The following is a 21,513-nucleotide window of genomic DNA, read 5'->3' as shown; positions in this document are numbered from 1 at the left end:
CGATAGTATTGGAAAATTCCAATGTCCCAAGAACCAGTACGAGATCGATCAAATGAAAGCAGTACCATATGCTTCGGCAGTTGGCAGCTTACAGTATGCACAAGTGTGCACTCGCCCTGACTTAGCTTTTATCACCAGGGTACTCGGTAGATATCAAGAGAATCCAGGCATGGAGCACTGGAAGATGGTAAAGAAAGCATTGCGTTATGCGCAAGGCACGAAGGACTACATGCTAATATACAGGAGAAGTGATTCCCTAGAGATAAAAGGGTATTCAGACGCAGATTTTGCGGGGGACAGAGATGATAGAAAATCCACGTCAGGATACGTCTTCACTCTCGCTGGGGGAGCTATTTCGTGGAAAAGCTCCAAACAGTCGATAGTTGCATCATCCACGATGTATGCAGAATTTATAGCATGCTTCGAAGCCACGGGGCAGGCGATATGGCTAAAGAAATTTGTACCCGACTAGAAAGTGGTAGATTGTATTCACAAACCAATAAAGATGTACTGCGACAACCAACCCACAGTATTTTACGCTCATAACAACAAGTCGAGTAATGCTGCCAAAACAATAGAGATAAGGTATTATGTTGTGAAAGATAAAATCCAGGATCAAACTATAAGTCTCGAGCATATAAGAACAAAGGATATGCTTGCGGATCCGCTAACGAAAGGCTTACCACCCAATGTGTTCAAGGAACACTTAGCCGGCATGGGTTTAAGGGAAAGCCTTATGATTTCTGGATAGGCCCAAAAGGAACGGAATTTGCTTTTGATCATAACGTATGTTGTAGCTGTATGATTCTAACGACAATTAAGCTGTGACGATGAAACATGCTCTATGTACCAATATGTGATGAAACAAATAAACTAGAAAGTATAAGGTTAAAAATAAAAGTTGAGATCAAGGGGGAGAATGTTAGGTTGATCTCTCCACCGAGTGGGCTCAATGGCCCATCGGGCCCTGATCTATTCGCGCCCTGATCGGGGGCGCCCAACCCTCTTATGGTTGGTGGGCCCCTGTGACTTGCGATATATAAAGAGGTGGGGGCCGGGGCACACGGTACGAGGTTCACCGTGCCGCCAGAATCCCCACCGAAATCCCCTTCCGATCTAGGGCAATCGCAGTGCTCACGGGAAGCACCACTGCCACCTCTCCATCTCGATCTCTCTGCTACCACCGGCCTATACTTCACCATGGCCGGCTCTGGATCGAGCTCATCCGCACCCAAGGAAGGTAGATTACCGGAAATATCTAGCCTACACGATCCAAGTGGGTCTAACAGGCTCTACCGCGAGCGTTCAGACGGGTACATACGGCAGACGAGTAGGTAGCATTCGCGGCTGGGTGCAAACAAAGGAGGTGCCAGTGGGAAGTGCCGCGCAGGAAGCCTCGTATCAACAGAGGTCGCCAGACAATATCGAGGCGTTTGGTTCCCACTCCTGTATCTTTTTCGACTTTCAGTATCGGGAAGCGCTGCTTCTGAAACTTTCTCTTGAATACGCGTTTTGTTTGGTTCGGGCACAAGCGAGTACGGAGCAAAGGGGATTCTGTATCCGGCCGGATCGGTCGTTTTCGCGGATGTGAAGCCCTGTATGAGATAGCGTCGTAACAAAAAACAGACCGACCGAACCAAACAACTGCTACTGTTTTACAAAAGCGCTGTAATCGGAAGCGGGGGTTTTCCACCCAACCAAACGCGTTGTATGTGTTTGATCGTCCCATCTACGGCTAGAAATGGTTGTTTGGCCGCTGCACATGCCGAAAGGCAGAAAGAGAGTTTGTGGCGCGAATAACAAGGAGGGCATAAGGTGCAATTGCCTTTCGTCCACTTTCGCGGTGTTATTTCTCAGCTGGCCGACCTTATGGTTTGTGGAGGAGCCTAATGTGAACTGCATTCACTAAATGACTTAAATATAGCAAATAGATGAAAAATGTCAAATTTTAATATGAAACACGCAATGGTTTATCTTGAATGTATTCGAATTTGCATGGACAATGGATGAAGCAACTTTCACTTCCCCTTCAAACCTGGCCCGTTCCCTTTTGAAACTACGACTATTTTCTCAAAAAATGCGCTAAATGACTATAAGAGGAAATATAGTGAGTAGAAAAATATAAATTTGAAAAAAATAACATGCAAAAGAACAAATAATTCAAACAGAAAATGTGCAAACGAAGGCAATAGAACATAAAAAAAATTGTTTGCCCAGTGACACGTGGCACAAACTCGACAAGCATGTCTTTACTGAGTGCGACACAAACTCAGTAAAGCATGTGTTTGCTAAGTGCCTGCGTGGCAGGAACTCGGCTAAAACATGTGGTTTGCCAACTGTCGTCCTTTACCCTAGTGTTTTCTTCGTGGAACACTCGATAAAGGTCATGTTTAACTTGTATCCGATGCAATTCCCTCCACAAACAATCTGGCACTTGGCAAAGTTCCAGATCCACTACTGTAGTGCTAATCGCACGGCGTAGAAGTAGTTCGATCGCGTCGATCTAGGGCTTCCCTATTTCGTGACGAGGAAAGGCCGAGGAATTGACTGCGTAAAAATCTGGCAGTTAGAAACGGGGATTGGGATTAGGAGGGGTATTTTCCTTTGTGCGGTGTTATATGAGGGGTATCTGGCCGAGGGATCAAAACAAATTGTTACGTAGATAGAAACTACGTATGGACGAGAGCGCTTTTGGTGGCGATCTATGAACAAACTTCACTTTGGGAGCGCTATTCATGGCGATCTGTGAACAAACTTTGGGATATATGTATCCCTAACGGCGGATAGATACCCTCCGAACTCAAGCGTTCTCCTAAATTAATCTACCATGTCGAGCAACGTGGACAGCGTCTCCGCCTCCACCATCACCACCACGGCGACCAAGTGCCATTCCCACATCCTCACAATCCAAGGGTACTCGCAGACCAAGTTGTTCGCCGATGGCACGTCGGTGGAATGCAAAACGTTCGAGGCGGGTGGTTGCACCTGGTACATCTTGTTCTACCCCAACGGAGCATCCGCCGCTGCCGCCGACCGCATCTGCCTCGGCCTCGGCCTCGCCGACAGCTGCGACCGCCCTGTCTGTGTCCATGCCCAGTTCACTATCGTCCCTCACCACGGCCGGCCGGCTCCGGCGACAACGTACTGCACCAGCTTCCGGCTGACCTTTCGTCGAATGGGTGACAGTCGTCGTGGTCCACCCAGTCCATTGATCACGAGGGCAGAGCTCGAAGGATCATAGTACCTCGTGGACGAAGGTTTCGCTGTCCGATGTGATGTCACCGTTGTCAACCCACGGTGGCGTAGTGATGGGGTCGTGCAGCCGCGTGACCTAGAGAGGGCGGGAATAGCCTGCAGCTGCAAGGACCAACTCTGCAAACGTCGCCATGCATCAAGCTGGGAATCATCCACGTCCGAGACGGCGCCGACACCGCCGCCGCGTCGCCGCCGTACGGGGATTAAGGCGGCGTGGTTCCGGCTCATCAGGCGCACACTGCCATGATGCCCGTACGTACGTGTTTCGGATCGACATACTCTGCGTCTCTCACTTCCGCATATGCATTGGAATACTTCTAGTACGATATATGCTTTAGATTTTTCACTTAGCGAGTGATATTGGAATACTTCTAGTACCTAGCTAGATCTCCCTTACTATATATGCTTTAGATTTTTCACTTTCTTCGCTGAGTTATATTTCTGTTGCTTTCAGAAAATAAGATATGTTCAATCAATATATGTGGATCCGTGCGACACAGGTAGTTTCATTTTAAACTGAAGTGGATTCCGAATTCTTTCAGTGCCACATATATGCATGCATATTAGATAATTCATTATATATGGTGCATCGGGAGTCGAAAATTTCACGTTCGATATTTGGCAAACCAGCTCGTGGCACCCTGCCGGGGTTCTTACCTTCGCCCAGTCCAGTTGGAGGGGCTTAGGCATATCTGTTCCTCCTAAACTGGGTTCTTGGTTTCCAAGCAAAGACATGAAACCATTATGTCTCATTGTGAATGAAAAGACGTTTTCGATATAATATAGTGCGACAAACTAATACAGAGTACTCCCCCTCCGTTCCTAAATATATGCCTTTTTAGAGATTTCACTATGAACTACATATGGAGAACAATGAGTAAATTTACACTTTTAAATATATCTATATATATCCGTACATAGTCCATGTCAAAATCTTTAAAAAGACTTATATTTAAAGATGTAGGGAGTACATGCTATTTGCGGAAATGCTGTTTTGAGGTTGGGCTACACGGAGCCTGATAACCCGGTTGTTCATATATAATGTATCGTCTTGTATTGGGCTTCTGTCACAGTTCACAACCCCATTGCCATGCCCATAAAGCCAACTTGTTTCGCCCATATTTTCAAGTCGATGCAGCTGCTCGGACGACAGGAGATGGGCGGATGAAATTTTCATAATGGGCATATGGACAAGTTCAAATTCCTTTCTTATATTGTCCGAAAAGAAAATGCAGCACGATGATATATGCTCAAGATGATTCTATCTATAGGACGTGGACTGCCCCTCCATGAGCTCAACTTGGAGAATTCCATGTCTCTGGTCATGTTCTTCTTATGGATCCTCAAGAACTCAGCCTCTCGTTCATCGCATCGGCTGCCTCAACCGCTCCAACTATCCTTTCCCCCCAAGACTTGTGAAACGACCCGTCACATTTTCATTGGCTGCCCGCAACTCCAGGACATTTTGTTTCCCTCGTCCAAAAGATGCCATTCTTTGGGACGATACCCCATTGATAATGTCTGTTGGGCTTTCTCGTCTCCACCACTTGTGGGGACTATCTCTTCGAGGAACCGCCGTGTTTGTAATCCGGTGGTGAATTTGGAAGACCGGGAATTGCATGACATTCGATGTGGTGCAATCATCGGAAAACTACCTTCATCGCCTAATCATTGATCACCTACAACTGTGGAGAGTTTGTTCCCCCCTTGTGTTGATCCATTCCCTATCAACCTTATCGCACGTCTACTGTGTATCTCTACTCTTAAAGTGGTACTTGGTAGTCTCGCCTCACATCCCGTCACGCCCGCGAGTGTATTTCATGCCCACCTTTCACAGCGGCCAACTTGGACCAGCCCATTAACTTGTTCTCTTTTTTGTCAAAAAAAGCACATTAACTTGTTCGTTGACGCACACGCCCTAGACCCCAATCCTGCCAACCCCTGCCCCTCCTCGGCGTCTAGGCCGTCGTCCTCTCCTTCGCTCTAATCTCCTCGGGGTCCGACGTCCCACCTTGACCACGATCCCACCACCACCTCTTCAGGTTGGTTTTTTCACCTTTTCAATAAAAACTTTCCTAACCTTTTCAAACTTACCTAACCAGTCATGTTACAAATGGACACGAAGCGATAGCATGTTATCAAACAATGAAATTCAGTTTCGTGGCAATCAATTCCAAACCCTAACTTTTGTAACACATTGATCCGTACCTTTCCTAACAACCAAATCTCTACTACTAAAGGGAAGTCACACCAATTCTTTTTCCTAGTGCAATTCCTAACTTGACCGGTTTATTTACATACAAATCATTTACTTGTCCTGCCGTAGTCGTATCGTCCCCTTTCGAGCCTCAAACGACCTTCTCAAGCATCTCCCTCCCCCCCTCCCCTAAACCTCACCCCACCTCATGATTGCACCCGTCCGGTTTAACCATTTCTTTCCAGGGTTTTCCCTCATCTTCGACTCAGCGTAAGAATAAAATATATCTGAGTTGTCTCGCAGATGAGATCGTGGTCATCACGTCTGCGTACCAAAACATAGTTCTGTCTCACCCCTCTGTCGCCTCCTTCAACTGATGCCGCTGCCACACATATCCGTCACCCTCGCCGGTGACTCCTACGCACCGCATGACACCAACCGATCATTCCTCGACACGTATCTTCCTTCCTACCCATGGATGTGATAATGGAGTCCCTTCCCATTACAAGCTCTGGCTTTACAGTTTCACGTCGTCGTCGTCCCGGGCTTCCAGGGGTGTCGTGATGGTGGGTTGCTAAGGCTGCGGCGAGGTCCAGTGCCCTTCCGCCACCATAGCAATTGCACCCGAGTTTTCTGTAGCGAGAACTAAAATCCCGTTTGCCACTGGACATGGTAATGTTAGTGCCGGAATTGGAGGAGTTCGTAGTCGCCATCTTCAGGCATCGGGTTTCACCTAAAAGTATGTGATATGCAAGGGTCTCAAGTGCCACAGTTGGAACAAGGGTGCCGTATCCCCATGGACCGCTCACTGCTGCCGACCTATAGATATGTTGCACCACAAGAAATGTTGATCAATTTCATGACTACAAACAAAACATATGCTTGATCGTCTCACGGATCTCTAGAGGAAGGTATGCCAATGTGTATTCATAAATTTTCTCGTCGATGTTTGTTCATATATAGAAATGACTATTCCCAATAGTACACTGAATAATTTTGCCGAACACTCCTTGGCTAGTGTTTGATCTGGGCGAGTCCACTCCCCCCTCTCGCTCATCTGTGTTACTATTGTTCTCTTTTATCTATCAATGAAATGATTCCCAAGCTTTGCGTATTCACGAATTTTTTTGCCGAACAGATCTTTGCTTGAAACAAATAAGGGCCTTGGAAGAAAAGAAAAAAGTTACTCCCCATTGCACCGTTGCACGTATTAAGTAGCTTAAATATGGTTTTCCTCGAAAAGAAAAACTTAATTATGCTAGTGTTTGCACCGAGGCACTTACACATGGGCCCTGGGGCCACATATGATCGCGCAGCTGCTGGCAGATGGGCCCGCATGAGGTTTCCTTACGCGTCAGTTACTACGCCAAGTAATGGTCAAAGACTTTGACCCGGTGGCAAACCCCCGTTTGGGCTTTTGTAAGGGTGGGCCACGAGGTGAAGGGGAAAAGTGAGGAATGACAAAGAGCGTGGATAAAACTGAGGAGAACTAAGGAAGAAGGGGTATGGAAATGTAAATCCCTTAAGTAAAACTGGATGCTACAATATATTTTTCTAAAATCTTTGCTGAGACCTCTTTGGAATCAGTAGAAGTTATAGTGCTTATCCACACCACGATATCTATGAACTTGTTGAGTACCTCCTATACTCACCCCTTATATTTTTAACCCCCTCCAGACCTGATTACTACGAAAAAGGGTTTCCCCCGCTTTATATTATAAAGCACAACCGCAATACAACCGAGAGATGATACAAACTCACGCCACAAACGCACACAACACACACCCAAGGCTAGATACAAAGGTGTCGGGCATCGAAACACCACTCCACCGACCACCAAGCTAACTATGAATATGCAAAGGAGACCGCTTGGAGCCAACTGAGACCTCCATCATGACAAACCACCATGGAGAGGTGAAACGAACAACGACAAAGCCAGGACTCCAGAGCGGTGCCTCCTAGAAGGTAACGACCATAGAGCCGCCACCGCCCGATCCAGAGATCAGGTTTTCACCTGAAGGGAGACAGAGGGAACACCATGACGGAGCCTTCAGGAAGGTTACGACGTCACCGACACCGCCACCGTCGGCCAAAACATGGCCGGACAGGTGATATACCCTGGCGCTCGCCTCCCTCTGACGCACCCTAGCTTTGCCAACCACCCACAACCAAGCCACCCACGTGGCCATGGATGCTTGCCCGCACATGAGACGCAAGCTCCGCCCAAGAACGCCGCGCCTCCCGCCACCTGGGCCGCCGCCCGACATACGGACCTCCCCAAGAACAGCCAATGTGACCAGCTTTGGTCCGAGAGGACACCCAAAACCGACGCAACCGCAGCCCGCGTCCTGCCTTGAACTTCCGAAAGCTGCCGCCGCACACAAACCGATGGGGAATGGGGAGGAGGGGGAGCGGATGCATCCATGACCGACACACCTCGTGCCGGCGATGGGCAGCTAGAGCGACGGCGCCGCCCGTCCCTCCCACCAACCTCCCCACCGACACCCAATGTGTCGCCCCACCGCGGCGGACGAAGCAGATCCGCACAAGGCCGCCAACGCGGGTCCGTTCACTGGCAAGGGGACCCCACGCACCACCACCTACCCCCAAGACCGCTCACCGGGGAGTCCAACCACGCCGCTCGCCGACCTCCAGCCACCGGAGCCAGCTGGAATACGGCCAACACATCCACCAAGGCCGCCGCAGCTGCGCCGCCACCCCTACCAGCCACAGGCCGAGGCAAGGGCGACCGCCCGCAGCCCAGGTCATCCTGGACCCGCGTCGCTGGCCAGGCTGGACCTGGAGCAGTCGCGCTGCCCGAAGCAGCCACCACCGCCGGCCCGCCAGCGCGCACCACCCGCCATCCGCGCCTGCAGCCGCCCGACGAGATACAGATCGGGCCGCGACCTAGACCACCGCCGCCAGCGCTGCAAGGACGCCCGCCACCTCCCAGCCGCCCAGCCACCGAATCCACGCGTCACCGCCACCGGGAACCCCGCCGGACCCCTTGCCCCCACGAGCAGCGTCGCCCGCGCCGCCGGATCCCGAACAGGGGAGGGAGGGAGATGCCCCCCCGCCCACCACGGTGCACAGGCTTCGCCCGGTGGCGCGCTCCGGCGGCAGCAAGGGGGAGGAGGAGGGATGACCCAACCTTGTCGGGTAAGGGATGACCCAACCTTGTCGGGTAGTACTTCTATGACGAACTTGATCTTTTAGGAGGAGTCAAAGGAGTGGACTATGTCATCGTCTATGGAGCTGACAACGGAAGAGAAAACCCAGAGCAGCAAGAGTAATGTAGGATAGCAATAGCAGCCAGACCGATCATGTGAGACATGATCTAAACCCAATAAGTAATCGTAGGATCAATAGAGGTACCTTGTATTTTGGTACCCGTAGTTTCAATCGTTTGAATGTCGGATCTTTGTTTGAATAAGTCTGTAATATAATGATAGTTTGGGCCCTCTATGTTTCTATTGTACACTCTGAGGGATATAAGGTTCATGAGATGTGTCTTATATGGGCGTTATATGAACAACTGGCATACTACATCATGCAGTGCTATGTTGGGTCACGACAGGTGCATCCCAACAAACAACACTGATTGCGCCATGCCGAAGGGATGATGTATGTGAATATTACCTTTGTTCCAAAATAATTGAAGTTCTGGGTTTACCCTAAGCCAAGCTTGTTTAAGTTTCACAAGCAGAGGTGCACATCGAGCTCCTGAGCAGAGGAGTTCGCGGTTCTTGGCGTGGGCGCGTAGGGGGAACCCTGCTCGGTAGTGCCTTGTCTGTGCTGCATTCGGGGGTAGGTCATTCGTCGGCGGTTGCTCAGTGTCGCGGAGCGCCGGGGCGGTGGCCCTGAGGCGAGGTCTTCGGCGTGACTTTGTCTTTTGCCATGGGCCTCGTGGTTGCCACTAGCTAGAGTGGGGTACGAAACTACCTCCGGTAGAACTACGACCACCGACGATGGTGGTGTCTGGTGTGGCATTGGTGGCCTAGTCCAGCGGGGGTGGGCTGGCTTGTGCAGGACGCGAGGGCGGCCGCCCGAGGGTGCGACGACTTTCCTTCGGTGGACAACTGGCAGTGTGGTGGTGTGTGTGCGGCTGATATCGGCTGGGGTCCTTGACGTGGTGTGGGCGGCCATGGCACTGCGGGACTTGGTCGAACTGCAAGGATGCCAGAGTGGTAGCTCTGGGAGCGGAGGGAGGTGGTGTGTGCCTTGGTCACGTGGGTCACAATGCATGATGTTGTGTGAGTGGTCACCATACGATGATTGCCTTGGCACCTTGCTCGATGTTTGGCGTTGACTATTGTAGTCTGGTAGTCGTGGTGTTTTTTTGCGGGAAAGGTAGTCATGGTGTTGCGGATGAAAGTCTTGCGCAACTTGTTCGGTTCCGACAACGCGCCGCTGGTGGACGCCATTTTCCTCATTCATGTCATTGTTGTGCAGGCCCAACATCCCTCCAGACCCAGGATCTCACTTCGGGTGAAGACCCAAATCCGCCTTGCCAAATTGGATGAGGCGGCGTCTTCGACGTCGTCCCTCCTTGGAGGCACCATCTTTGGAGTGGTGACCCCTCGGTGGTGCTCGAGGCGGCATTGGTGCTGCAGGTTGGGTCAATGTCTTGGAGTGTAGGTTGGGTTTTGTGAAGTATTGAGTTTAAGCTGCTACATATGTATTTGATGCTAGTTCGTGCTTTAATTCGATTTTTATTTGAAAATTCCACCGGATTTACTATTTTTTAGGAATTGTTTATTTATTTTCTCACATGGCAGTTTATTATTTACATCATGACACTTTTTATTATTAATAACATGATAATTTTGTTATTAAGAGGATACCATTTTTAATTGGTAAGAATATGGAATTTATTACTTAAGAAGAAGGCATTTTTAATTTTGAGAGGATGTCATTTTTTATTTTCAATGGGATGACAAATTTTCCTTTGATTCACCATGGAAATTCTTGTGTGTGATATATTTTTTTGAAAAAAAAGTATAGAATTTTCCTTGGCGCTCATCCAGATAAAACATTGTAGGTAAAACATTGTGTGCGATATTTAGATAATGGCGTTTTTTGAAGTTTTGCATGGCAATTTTATTTTGTAGATCACACGACCTTGTTTTGTCACGCTCATTGTAAATTTATAAATTAGAGAAATGATAGTTTTTAAAGTAGCATAGTATTTTTCTCATAATTCAGATCATGGTAATTAGGGTCTTTTTTTTGTTGACGACATTATTTCGCACAAGAAGGGGTTAAAAGAACCTCTAGGTCAACCAGGGGGCGCGCTAGAGTGAACGAATCGCTGGAGGGTAACCCCACCGACGTTCACTAGAGGGCGCCTCCATGAGCGAACAAATCATTCGCTGAAGGGCAACTGACATCCCACATATATTAGGGTCCTTCCTTTAATGAACTGATTTTGTATCGCTTTTTTGGTCATTTTCCAGCACGTCATGGGTTGGATGGGCATAGTTCTTCTTGTCATTATACTCACCTCGTTTTGACGGCGGGCCAACTTCAGCGTAATGTGGTTGTGTTGTGCAGGCCTTTGCTTTGTTTTTTTCTTTACTGTTTGTTAACAATCACCCGGTGGGAACGGGGGGGGGGGGGGGGGGGGGGGGGGGGGGGGGGGGGGCCCACATGTATATATTACTCAAAGGCCCAAAGGGCAAGTTACATCACGGGTTACAGCGAGAGAAGAGGTACATGCGCCAAGACACGGCAACCTCCCTACTGACGGGGTCCTTAAACCTAAAGGCTCAAAGCGTAAAATCTGAAATAATGTTCTGAAGAGTATCTAGGGGTGTGTGGCACTCATTGCGAAAAACACAAACGTTCCTGGAATCCCACAGCTTCCAGAATATGGCGATGGCCACGGTAGGCCAAATGTTGATGTGGAGGCCGACCGTGTTGTAGTATCCCAAAGAAGGTCGATGGAGTGAGGGGGCTGCAACCCCAAGAGGGACCACACCTGTGCCGCGCATGGGGAAAGGATGGCTACGTGTGTTGTGTTCTCATGAGTGAGTGCGCACCACGGACAATCCGAATCAGAGGTGATGGTCATACGATGTAAGTTCACCATCATGCTCAACCTGTCATGAGAGAAGGCCAGCTGAAGATCTTGACCTTGATAGGTGCCTTGGAGCTCCAAATGTACCCTGCATTGAGATCGATCTCGTGGTCGGAGTAGAGCAACGAGTAGGTGCACCTGGAGGAGAAGGAGGAGCCGTGGTTGAGGAACCCATCATCGGGCGCGTCGTTGGTGGCAACATCCTGCAACACAGACAAAACAGACACAAGCTCTATAGAAGTAACATCGGTTAGGCAGTTCCGCAGAGTAGCGAGTAAACCATTATGCATGACATGTGATACCATGACAGAGGGTGAAGTGGAGTGGGAGACGAGGTATGGGTAGGTGTCTGCTAGCGGGGTCGGAAGAAGCCAAGTGTCGAGCCAGAAGAAAGTGGATGTGCCATTGTTGGTAAGGACAAAGGAGATATTGCGGAGGGGCCGGAGTTGTTCGTTTACGACTCTCCATAGGTAGGAAGGGTTGTGAGGTTTGTTTTCAAAGTCGAGAGAGCGGTGTTGGAAGAACCAGTTGATCCAAGGTAAGTCTTGTTCTTGGAGAAGCTTGAAGGCAAATTTCATGAGGAGACAATTGTTTTGGAGAGGCAGGTTTTTGATGTTGAGACCCCCAACATTTTTTGGTGTGTAGACATTTTTCTAGGTAATAAGGCACTTGGCCCCGGAACATGTTTCGTCAGCATCCCAGAAGAAAGATCTATGAATGGCGTCTAGTCTTTTGATGATCTTCTTAGGGAGCCTAAAAACGGACATGAAGTGAGTAGCAAGGGCGTCAAGAGTAGAGGAAATAAGCATTATTATGGCTCTTCGGGAGAGCAGTTTTGCCGCCCAACCGGATAGGCACTTTAGGAAGCGTTGGATGATAGGTTTGAAAGCGGAGAAGGGCAGGCGTGTGTGGGAGAGTGGTAGGCCTAGGTAAATTTGAGGGAAGGATGAGGGTCACAACTGAAGGTGAGAGCGATGTTCTGGCTAGTGATGGTATCCGAGTTGACGGGGACAAATGTAGTTTTGTGAAAGTTGATGGTAAGACCGGTAGCAAGGGCGAACTTGTCAAGGATGTCTTTGAGAGTGGCCGAGGCTTGGGTAGAGGCATGAGTTATGATTAGAGTGTCGTCAACGTATTGAAGCACAGTGGGCGGGCGATGCTTGCTGATCGGGTGGCAGAGATGGTTCAGAGAGAAATAGCATAAAATTAAGCGCTGGAGAAGGTCGGCCATAATTATGAATAGGTAGGGGGACAGGGGGTACCACTGTCGTGCTTTCAAACACGACACCCAGGGGAATGGAGGCTTTGTACATAGTTGCAAGACGTTGCTCTACAATGTCTCTGTGTGGACGCTCTGCGAGGCCTTACTGCTCCTTATCTCATTTCTTTGGAAAGGCAGACCTAATTCATACGATACTCTTGGTACATTTCTTTTTCACTCTACAGTTGATCCATGGGCCCAGTTTCCCATTAAGGAGGACTGCCGTCTTGCTTGAGACCAGCAACATTCTGATCTAGCTAATAATTTTGGGCGGGAAACCCCTAGCGAGCAAGATGAGAAGGGGAGAGTCCAGCTAATAGTTTTTTTCTTCTTTAATGATATGAGTTCGTATTTTTTTGGCCGATTTTCCTTATAAACTGATCAAGTATATTTCTTCCCTTTAAAAAAAGATCAAGTATAATTCTTCTCAATGAATAGATAGACTTTGTGCCGGTTGCATTCGTGAACGAGTGGTAATTTCTATTTTATAGAGTGTGGTTAGATCATAGTCGACTGAGATTTAATCAAGTCTCAGTCTAATGATATAACATGCAAAAGAGAGAGAAAACTGAAAAAAATTAGCACAGATTTCATGGGTATAGCATGGACTAAGACTTAGCAACACTGACAATCAAGCCGGAAAAGTAGGATCAGATCGCACGAGGCGATCAGGAGGCGACGAGGCCCTTGCGCGCCGCCGGTGACGCCTCCGGTTCCCTCTCTCTCCGTCGGCCGCTCCGGCGGCGGGAGGGAGGGGGAACCTCTGGTCTGTTCGCTAGGTGGGTGTCTGGTAGGGTTAGGGTTGAGGGAGACGCTGCCGAGGCCGTTTCGGTAGTGTCGAGTTGAAATAAGTTTCTCCGGGCTCCGTTTGCGGTCAGGCAAGGCCTTTGCCTTCGTCTAGGAGCCAACGGAGTTGGGGATCCCCGGGTCTCGCCGAGGTCACGGGCTTTGGTGGCTGGAGGTCCATCGGCACTGGCCGTTTGGGTCCTCAGATGGGCGAGGGATTCAGGGAGACGAAGACCCTTCTTCTTCATTGTTGGTATTATTTGCTGCTTCTATTCTTCTCCTTCCTCTGTACTGATACTGGTGGGAGATCCTGCTTTGTCCGGACGGATGGCCCGGCCGCGGTGCTGGACCGGTCGGATGACTCGAATTCTCTTCCCTCTGGAAGGGACACTTTTCGCGGTACTCAAAGCCAAAGATGGCGACGGCTGTTGCAGGTGTGTTGGATTGATGTCCATACCCTCTCAGCGCTGGTGTTAAGAAAAGAGGAAGCAGTGTAGCGGCAATTGTACCATGATCGAAGATGATGACCTGCTTGCGACTGGTTGCAGATCCTTCTGCTGCAGGGGTCTTCTCTCAAGATTCAGGGATGATGACACAGGGCTCCGGGAATCTTTTTGTGTTATGGTTGTCTTAGGGTACTCTAGGTGTTCATGATCCTTTGTGTTTGTGTTTCAGTGTGCTTGTAAGGGTCAATTTCTTTGTACTGATTCGTAATATAAATGAAAAAATTCTCAAAAAAAAAAAAGACTCAGCAACACTTTCTCCTATAACCATGGCAGGCAGAAATTCCAGTTCCCACGGTGGAAAATACTCCTACTTGGGCATTTTCAAAAACAATTAAATCGTACTTGGGTAGAACGCGGCATGCACGGATAAAACAAGAAATTAGATGTTTTTTCAATCTTTATTTCTAACAACAGGAAAAGAATTCTATGAGATCAGGTTTCACGTGAGACCCATTCTGATGATTGACACGTGGTATTCACAAATCATAAAGCATCCCTCACCCCCACTTAAAATCAGGAGAGGAAGAGATTAGATGCTTTGTGATTTGTGAATACCACGTGTCATCTATCAGGACGGGCCTCACCTACTAAACGTGAGACCCTGTCTCATATAATATTTTTTTCCCTAACAACCAGGATCTGTTAGCAACCCTATAACAAACTTGGGGCGATCGATCGATCGAACTGCGAATAGCTGAAGCCGCGTTCTCCATCTGCTCCTAGCCACCATGTCGACGAATGTGGACGGTGTCTCCGCCTCCACCTTCACCACCACGGCGACCAAGTGCCATACCCACATCCTCAAAATCCAAGGGTACTCGCACACCAAATTGCTCATCGATGGCGCGTCGTTGGAATCCAAAACGTTCGAGGCGGGCGGTTGCACCTGGCGCATCGTGTTGTAGCCCAACGGGACATCCGCGGCCGACGACGACAGCTTCTGCCTCGCCCTCGTCCGCGCCGACAGCTTCGACCGCCCCGTCAGTGCCCAAGTCCTGTTCACTCTCGTCCCTCACCCTGCGACGACGCGCTGCAGCAGCAGCTTCCGGTGGACCTTTCGTCGCAGGGGTGACAATCGTAGTGCTCCGCCCAGTCCATTGATCACGAGGGCGGAGCTCCAAGGATCGGAGTACCTCGTGGACGACAGTTCGCCGTCCGGTGTGATGTCACCGTCGTCAGCGTGTGGGCGATGAGAGATAAGGTCGTGCAGTCGTGTGACCTTGAGAGGGCAGGAATAGCCTGCAGCTGCAAGGAGCAACTCTGCAATCGGCGCCACGCATCAAGCTGGGTATCATCCAAGTCCGAGACCACTCCGCCGAGTCGCCGCCGTCGAGGGTTTAAAGCGGCGTGGTTTTGGCTCCTCAGGCGCGCGCTGCCATGATGCCCGTACGTATACGTGTTTCCAATCGACGTATGTGTTATATGTCTCTCACTTGCGCCTATATTAGTGAGTAATATTACAATACATCAAGTAGCTAGCTAGATCTCCGTTACTATATTATATGCTTTCGATGTACACTTTCTTCGCTGAATCATATTTTGCTTTAAGAGAATAAGATATATTCGATCAAATTTCTGTTAATCTGTGCGATACAGGTAGTTTCATTTTGAATTGAAGTGGATTCCGTATTCTTTCAGTGCCACATATATGCATGCATATTTGCTAATGCATTATATATATGGTGCATCTCTAAATGTTGATTTTTGGGCTAGTCAGAAATTTTCACGTTTGATATTTGGCAAACCAGCTTGTGGCACCCCTGCCAGGGTTCTGACCTCTTTGCCCAGTCCAATCTTCGGAGGCGCTTAGGCATATCTGTTCCTCCTAAATTAGGTTCTTGGTTTCCGAGCAAAGACATGAAACTTATATCTCATTGTGAATGAAAGACGTTTTTGATATAATAGAGTGGGATAAGTTAATACCTGCTATTTGCGGAAATGCTGCTTGGAGGTCGGGCTACATGGAGCCTGATATCCTGGTTGTTCATATATACTGTATCGTCTTGTATTGAGCTTTTGGCACAGTTCAGAACCCCATTGCCCTGCCCATAAAGCCTACTTGTTTCGCCCATATTTTCAAGTCCATGCAGCCGCTCGGACGACAGGACATGGGCGGATGAAATGCTCATAATGGGCATATGGACAAGTTCAAATTCCTTTGTTATATTGTCCTAGTAGAAAATGCAGCACGGTGATTTATGTTCAAGATGATTCTGTATATAGGACGTGGACTGCCCCTCCATGATATCAACTTGGAGAATTCCATGTCTCTGGTCAAGGTCTTCTTGTGGATCCTCTTGTGGCAAGACAAGAACTCAGCCTCCCCTTCATCACATCAGCTGCCTCGACCGCTCCAACTATCCTTTTTGCCCCCACACTTGTGAAACAACCTGTCACCTTTTGTTGGGCTGATACCGCATTGAGGATGTATATATATTTGGCTTTCTCGTCTCTCAAACATTCGTGGGGCTATCACTCCGAGGACTGTAATCCTGCGTTGTATTTGGTAGACCAGCAATTGCATGACATTTGATGCAGTGCGATCATTGGAAAAGTACGTTCATCGCCTAAATCGTTCATGACCTACAACTGTCCCCCCCCCCCCCCCCCCCCCCCCCCCCATGTTGATACTTTCCCCATCAACCTTCTCTCTCTGTCTCTCTCCTCGCCATGTTTACTTTAGAAAAAAAGGAAGACCCCCGACCTCTGTTGATACTTTAGATGCATGCGGCCACTTTATTGATTATTCCCGAGGACCTTACAAAGTATTATAACAATATGCCTGAATATGCCATCTTGGCAACATATGCCACTACTCCTATCCATATGATGAAGGGATGCTAGCTGGGCCAAATATCCAGACCACTCACCTAAACCTATCATCAAAAGCCGGAAGCCCCAACCGAGCCACATACCAGGTCTGGGGCACAAACCGGTCTGACGCACTCACATGTGTCGTCGCCACCATCTTCCACAGGTCCGTCTTCAAAGCAAATATTGAGGCTTCTACCCTGTCAGGCCACTGTGCCATCGACGCCACCATGACGCCAGACAGCCACCTCCTCCTGCGCGAGTCCATCTATACGCATTGGGCACCGAGTCTCCGCTGCGCCACGCCGCCGAGATCTGCCGTCTTCGATGCGGAGGAGGAAACACCGCTCCACCTCTGGGCGCATCGCCGGCCACCTGCCGCGATGTCGTGCAAGTCCAGCTCAGGAAAAGCACGCAGGGAATCACGATCTTCAAGACGACGCCCTCAGGAGGGGAAGCGACGTCACGCCATCGTCTGGTCCTGCACCGCAGGTCCTGGGCTTTCACCGGAAGAAAGTGACCCGAGAGCAGAGGAGGTCGGAGAACTCCACAACGGCCCCCAGGAGGAAGCGACATCCGCAGACACCGCGCCGACGGCTTTCGCCCGGAGCAACCCTACCTCCGCACCCTCACGCTGCCGGACGAGGATGGGGAACCCCATCGCCGCCAGCATGCGAACCCACTGGCCCAAGCACCTCTTGCACGACAGCGGCGCCAGCACCACGCACGACCACCAACCTCACTGCCGGCCGAAGCTAACGGGCCAGATCGGCCAAGCCCGCCACGGCCAGATCTGAAACCTCGGGACGCCGTCGCGTCGAGGCAGCCACGAGCAGCCGGCAGCCCATCAGCTGCGAGAGGACGAGGACGCCGTGCCGGGCAGCCGCCACGCCGGCCGGAGACGCCGAGGACGAGACTCCCACCACCACGGGCTTACGCCGGCAACCTAGGCCGCCGAGCGTGCGGAGATCCCTGCCGCCACCGTCGTCCGGCGCGCGCTTCGCCCGGCGGACTCATCCGGCGGCGGCGGGAGGGGGGCGTGCGGCGGCGGTGTTCCTAGGGTTCCCCCGAGCCGCCCTGGGGACAACGCGGGGGACGGTTGCGCGGGACGCGACAAGGTATGTGGTGGAGCGAAATAGTAAGGCCAACTTCACCGCGCCCTCTCCTCGCCATGTACTCCCTCAATTTCTAAATATAAGTCTTTTTAGAGATTTTAATAAAGACCACATACGCATGTATATAGATATATTTTAGAGTGTAGATTCACTCATTTTGCTCCTTATGTAGTCCATACTGAAATCTTTAGTGTGTTGTGTGTTTGCGATAGAGAAAGAAGCTGATGTTTGATGTAAGACCTTTTTTCAAGCTAACATAGTTTAAAAAATGATCATATATTATGAGATGGAGGGAGTAGCAAATTCGATGGAGATATGAAAACCTAGGTTGCCAGACATAGGGAAAAATTCTCAAGGAAACCACCTGGTATTAGTTGCAGGAAGGAGTAGAGATTATGATCGAGGAAACTTATACAATCGTACATATAAACCAACACGCAAACGTATATGCACATCCCTTATCAAATCCTACCAAATCTATTTCGCGCCGAGCAAATAAAGGCTGCGTCGGCTGGTCCCCCAATTAATCCCCCAAGCCGTGTCGCCGACCCTCCCCAATACGACGGCGCCGTCATGAGTCCGCTGCCGGAACCCAGCTGCCACCCGGCGCTGCTACTCGACCTCGTCGTCAATGAAATCCTCATCCGGTCTCCGCCGGACGAACCGGAGCGCCTCGCCCGTGCCTCCCTCGTGTGCAAGGACTGGCACCGCGTCCTGGACGACCCCGGCTTCCGCCGCCGCTATGCCGAGTTCCACGCTAGTGCGGCGCCCGTGCTGGGATTGATCCACAACGTCGTCGGTGGCCACATCTGCGACTCCAGATTCGCCCCCATCACGTCCTTCTCCACGCGGCACCCCCTGCGTTACAGGTGCGTGCTCGACTCGCGCCACGGCCGCGTCCTTTTCTGGACCTACAAGGATCACAGGTACGAGGAGTTCGATGGCGTGGACGACAAGGACCGGAGCCTCATCGTCTGGGACCCCATCACCGACGTCGAGTGCTGGCCTGCTGGGTTCCGTTCCCCGTCAGCCCTTACACGGACAGGTTCTTTGACAGCAACTGGGACGCGGTGGTGCTCTGCGCCGGCGATGGCTGCGACCACGTCGTCGACTGCCACGGAAACTCCTTCCTCGTCGCCGTGGTAGGCAGAGACTACGATTGGCGCATCTCGGCGTGCGTCTACTCGTCGGAGGCCGGCACTTGGAGCGACTTCACCTCCTTTGCGCACCCGCACACCATGGTCTTCGACAGGGAACGGGACAGCGTCGTCTTGGGCGGGAACACGATGTGTATACCCTGCGACACTGGCTCTGGAATCATGCACTACGATGTGGCCGCGCAGGAGCTGTCATGGACCAACGCTCCTTCGGAATTCGTGGACAGCCATGACAACTTCTTCCTCGTCACGACCGAAGATGGCAACCTGGGGTTTGTCAGCTACGGAAACGCCGGTGGCCGTGTCCGGATGTACATGTGGACAAGGATGTTTGGTGCCACCGGAGCCGCGGAATGGGCTCAGCGAATCGCCATCCATGAGCCGCTGCCTACTCATTCCCTATCAGAGAGATACGGTGTGGTTGGCTTCATCGACGGGGGCAGAGTCGTTGTGCTGGAAACATGCTCTGAGTTGCTAATGGTTGATCTTCCCACACATCGAGTCAGGAAGGCAAGCATTCAGAGGTGCATGGTCGGTGCTGAAGTCATTCCCTACAAAAGCTTTTACACTCCACGTACTAGCCTAGAGCGGGCCAACATCCATGCCAAAAAGGTTCCGAGGACTTTGTCGACCCGGTATGCTGCATATGATTCCCTCCTTCCACGCCTGCTGCTTAGAAGTTATATTTAGATGCTAGCTACTTCAAGAGATAAACGCACCGGAAGTCACAGAAACTCTCATGAGATGAGCACTTTGGTAGCCATGATGTACGACTGCGTCGCAGTGACTAGAGTGGATGGTAGAGTCGGATCACTATGGGTGGAAGATTGCATTCTACTGCAGCATTTATCTCTTGACCAAATTTGGGTGTCAACATTAATAGTCTTGCTAGTTGCACACGGAAATTAAAAGATATATTACACTAGTAGAAAAATGGTCAAATGTGAGACACATTAGTCCCGATTTGCATTTGAGCCGGCACTAATGTGTCCATTAGTGCCGGTTCAAACGGCTAGGCGGGAGGAGATCTTTAGTACCGGTTCATTGCGAACCTTTAGTACCGGTTCATGCCACGAACCGGTACTAAAGAGGCCGGGGCCCGGCCAACACCTTTAGTACCGGTTCGTGGCATGAACCGGTAGTAAAGAGGTTGTGGCAGGCTGTTTTTAGTCCCACCTCGCTCCCCTAGCAAGATTTTTACCATCTTAAATATGTTACTTCTCAAATTGTCACAAGCATTTCGTCTTCATTGAACTCTATGTGTAGAATTTGTGGTCGCAATATGAGTCTTCACCGGTTTCTAAACAGTTGATGACTCATATTAACAATTCAGATTGTACACAAAAAGATCATTAATAATCAATGTATTTTTGATGTATATTTTTACATGTTTACACTCTCACTCTCTCCACTCACTCGGTCTCCCCCTCAATCCCCCGCGCTGGTCCTCCCCCGTGCTGGTCCTCCCCCGCAGGCCGCCCCTCACTCTCTCCACTCAGTTCAAAACTGGACGCACTTCGTGTACAAAACTGGACAATTTCTTTAGGAGTATCAGGGTTTCGGACGAGAACTCATCTGTTATACAGGCACTTCGATGTTTTTTAAACTTATTTGAACTCCAGACTTTTTTGCATTTAGTATGCAGCATTCAAAGCGACGTCATCAATTTTCAACATGTTCTGACATCATTTGCTATATTTCAGTCATTTACCGATTTGTTTAGAGAGCTAAATGACCGTCAAATTGAAAAATCACTACAAAATGAACTCTGAAAATGTTGAAACTTGGCATGGTATCATCATTTCACTCGCATAGCATCTGCGAAAGAGTAGAGAGGGTCACGGCAAAAACTGGACGCACTTCGTGTACAAACTGGACAATCTCTTTCGGAGTATCAGGGTTTCGGACGAGAACTCATCTGTTACACGGGCACTTCGATGTTTTTTAAACTTATTTGAACTCCAGACTTTTTTTGCGTTCAGTATGCAGCATTAAAAGCGACGTCATCAATTTCCAACACGTTCTGACATCATTTGTTGTTTTTCAGTCATTTACCGATTTGTTTAGAGAGCTAAATGACCGTTAAATTGAAAATCACTACAAAATGAACTCTGAAAATGTTGAAACTTGGCATGGTATCATTATTTCACCCGCATAGCATCTGCGAAAGAGTAGAGAGGGTCACGGCAAAAACTGGACGCACTTCGTGTACAAACTGGACAATCTCTTTCGGAGTATCAGGTTTTCGGACGAGAACTCATCTGTTACACGGGCACTTCGATGTTTTTTAAACTTATTTGAACTCCGGACTTTTTTGCATTCAGTATGCAGCATTCAAAGCAATGT

This window comes from Triticum urartu, chromosome 5, assembly GCF_003073215.2.
Source record: "Triticum urartu cultivar G1812 chromosome 5, Tu2.1, whole genome shotgun sequence".
NCBI lineage: Eukaryota > Viridiplantae > Streptophyta > Magnoliopsida > Poales > Poaceae > Triticum > Triticum urartu.
The sequence above is the reverse complement of the archived record's forward strand: the minus strand, read 5'-3'. Positions refer to the sequence as shown.